Source organism: Dendropsophus ebraccatus, chromosome 1 (assembly GCF_027789765.1).
Source record: "Dendropsophus ebraccatus isolate aDenEbr1 chromosome 1, aDenEbr1.pat, whole genome shotgun sequence".
In the NCBI taxonomy this organism is placed as follows: Eukaryota; Metazoa; Chordata; class Amphibia; order Anura; family Hylidae; genus Dendropsophus; species Dendropsophus ebraccatus.
The window spans coordinates 3,081,472-3,085,806 of record NC_091454.1 but is presented as its reverse complement, the minus strand read 5'-3'; positions in this window follow the sequence as shown (position 1 = coordinate 3,085,806).

Genomic DNA, 4,335 nt, shown 5'->3' with positions numbered 1-4,335 from the left:
CCCCCCTCCCTCCCTCTCTCCCCCGTTCCCCCGGTACCTGTGTGGTGACGTCCTCGGGCCTCCAGTCCGGCCGGAGCTCCCGCAGCAGCCGCAGTGCCCCCTCCCGGTAAGCGCCCTCCAGCACGGTCAGCTGCAGCCGCGGCACCTCCGGGGATCCGGGCGGGACATGGATATAATTCGCCATCAGCGGGAACCTGGAGCTGACACAGCCGCGGAGCAGAGAGAGCAGCGCCCGGCCCGACGTCCCGCACACACCTCCCGTCCTCTCACGTCTATCGCGATAATCACCGGCGGCGGCTGCTCCGTCTCACAGAAACGCGACCGGCACCGAGCGCTGCACCACAATATATCCGAGCCGCCGGCCGAATGGAAAATTCCACGGAAAGAGACACGCCCCCCCCTCCTGTGACAGCGGTGTGGCCTGACCCGTGACGTCACCAGACTGTCATTTCTTTACCATAAGTCCCCGAATAAGAGATACTAACCAATCAGGAGAAGGCATCAACTGTCACCTGATCATGTCGGAGCCGGTGACGCTGCACCACTGATGAATGGGCACTACCGTAATCCATATAATAGCGCTTACATAGCCAAACCCTGACACACTGCCCGAATGACAACTCACCAGGCATGTGACTGATAGAGAAAGCAGCAAAGATAACACAACACAGTGTATCATACATATCTGTAGTATAATGCCGCCCCTATATACAGGAATATAACTACTATAATACTGCTCCCTATATACAGGAATATAACTACTATAATACTGCTCCTATATACAGGAATATACTACTATAATACTGCTCCTATATACAGGAATATACTACTATAATACTGCTCCTATATACAGGGATATAACTACTATAATACTGCTCCTATATACAGGAATATAACTACTATAATACTGCTCCTATATACAGGAATATAACTACTATAATACTGCTCCTATATACAGGGATATAACTACTATAATACTGCCCCTATATACAGGAATATAACTACTATAATACTGCTCCCTATATACAGGAATATACTACTATAATACTGCCCCCTATATACAGGAATATAACTACTATAATACTGCTCCTATATACAGGAATATAACTACTATAATACTGCTCCTATATACAGGAATATACTACTATAATACTGCTCCTATATACAGGGATATAACTACTATAATACTGCTCCTATATACAGGAATATAACTACTATAATACTGCTCCCTATATACAGGAATATAACTACTATAATACTGCTCCTATATACAGGGATATAACTACTATAATACTGCTCCTATATACAGGGATATAACTACTATAATACTGCTCCTATATACAGGAATATAACTACTATAATACTGCTCCTATATACTGGAATATAACTACTATAATACTGCCCCTATATACAGGAATATACTACTATAATACTGCTCCTATATACAGGGATATAACTACTATAATACTGCTCCTATATACAGGAATATACTACTATAATACTGCCCCTATATACAAGAATATACTACTATAATACTGCTCCCTATATACAGGGATATACTACTATAATACTGCTCCTATATACAGGAATATAACTACTATAATACTGCTCCTATGTACAGGGATATAACTACTATAATACTGCTCCTATATACAGGAATATAACTACTATAATACTGCTCCTATATACAGGGATATAACTACTATAATACTGCTCCCTATATACAGGGATATAACTACTATAATACTGCTCCTATATACAGGAATATACTACTATAATACTGCTCCTATATACAGGGATATAACTACTATAATACTGCTCCTATATACAGGAATATAACTACTATAATACTGCTCCTATATACAGGAATATAACTACTATAATACTGCTCCTATATACAGGGATATAACTACTATAATACTGCTCCTATATACAGGGATATACTACTATAATACTGCCCCTATATACAGGGATATAACTACTATAATACTGCTCCTATATACAGGGATATACTACTATAATACTGCTCCTATATACAAGAATATAACTACTATAATACTGCCCCCTATATACAGGAATATAACTACTATAATACTGCTCCTATATACAGGGATATACTACTATAATACTGCTCCCTATATACGGGAATATACTACTATAATACTGCTCCCTATATACAGGAATATAACTACTATAATACTGCTCCTATATACAGGAATATAATTACTATAATACTGCCCCCTATATACAGGAATATAACTACTATAATACTGCTCCTATATACAGGTATATAACTTCTATAATACTGCTCCTATATACAGGGATATACTACTATAATACTGCCCCTATATACAGTGATATAACTACTATAATACTGCCCCCTATATACAGGAATATACTACTATAATACTGCTCCTATATACAGGAATATAACTAGTATAATACGGTTCAGGGAAGAAAAAGAGTGCTGCACCTCACACCTATGGCTGATACTTGTACCTCTCGGCTGCATTAACAACATCAGAATTCTGTGTATGAATTGATCAAGCCACACTGCCCCATGTACCGCGTGCAGGTATCTGATACACATGGGTCCCTACACTAAGTCCACACCGTGCCAGTCAGCGACCACCACCCCCGCAGGCGTGCACAGTCAGGGAAGGGAGGCCATGGAACGGCCCTGCGACCCCCATGCCACAGGACCAGACCCAAAAATGCCACACCAAAACCCAGCCAGCACCGCCGGCAAAGGAAGCTGCCCCCAAACAGCACAAGTCTGGATAAGGTATTGCACTCACCATAGCTATCAAGGATAGAATGGGACAGACCGTATTTTGTTTCTCTCTTTTCTCCGTGTTTTGCACTCCTCCTGGTGAGACCCACATGACCGCAATTAGCAGGAGACACCTGAATGCTCATGGTTTTAATCCCTCCTGTCTGTCCCATTCTATCTTTGATAGCTATGGTGAGTGCAATACCTTATCCAGACTTGTGCTGTTTGGGGGCAGCTTCCTCCGCCGGTGGTGCTGGCTCAGTTTTGGTGTGGCATTTTTGGGTCTGGTCCTGTGGCATGGGGGTTGCAGGGCTGTTCCATGGCCACCCTTCCCTGACTGTGCACGCCTGCGGGGGTGGTGGTCGCTGACTGGCACAGTGTGGACTTAGTGTAGGGACCCATGTGTATCAGATACCTGCACGCGGTACATGGGGCAGTGTGGCTTGATCAATTCACATACAGAATTCTGATGTTTTTTATGCAGCCGAGAGGTACAAGTATCAGCCATAGGTGTGAGGTGCAGCGCTCTTTTTCTTCCCTGAACCGTCTAACTACTATAATACTGCTCCTATATACAGGAATATAACTACTATAATACTGCCCCCTATATACAGGGATATAACTACTATAATACTGCTCCTATATACCGGGATATACTACTATAATACTGCTCCTATATACAGGGATATACCTACTATAATACTGCTCCTATATACAGGAATATAACTACTATAATACTGCTCCCTATATACAGGAATATAACTACTATAACACTGCTCCTATATACAGGGATATAACTACTATAATACTGCTCCTATATACAGGAATATAACTACTATAATACTGCCCCCTATATACAGGGATATAACTACTATAATACTGCCCCTATATACAGGAATATACTACTATAATACTGCTCCTATATACAGGGATATACCTACTATAATACTGCTCCTATATACAGGAATATACTACTATAATACTGCTCCTATATACAGGAATATAACTACTATAATACTGCTCCTATATATAGGAATATAACTACTATAATACTGCTCCTATATACAGAAATATACTAATATAATACTGCCCCCTATATACAGGGATATAACTACTATAATACTGCCCCTATATACAGGAATATACTACTATAATACTGCTCCTATATACAGGGATATAACTACTATAATACTGCTCCTATATACAGGAATATAACTACTATAATGCTGCTCCTATATACAGGAATATACTACTATAATACTGCTCCTATATACAGGAATATAACTACTATAATACTGCTCCTATATACAGGAATATAACTACTATAATACTGCTCCTATATACAGGAATATAACTACTATAATACTGCTCCTATATACAGGGATATAACTACTATAATGCTGCTCCTATATACAGGAATATACTACTATAATACTGCTCCTATATACAGGAATATAACTACTATAATACTGCTCCTATATACAGGAATATAACTACTATAATACTGCTCCTATATACAGGAATATAACTACTATAATACTGCTCCTATATATAGGAATATA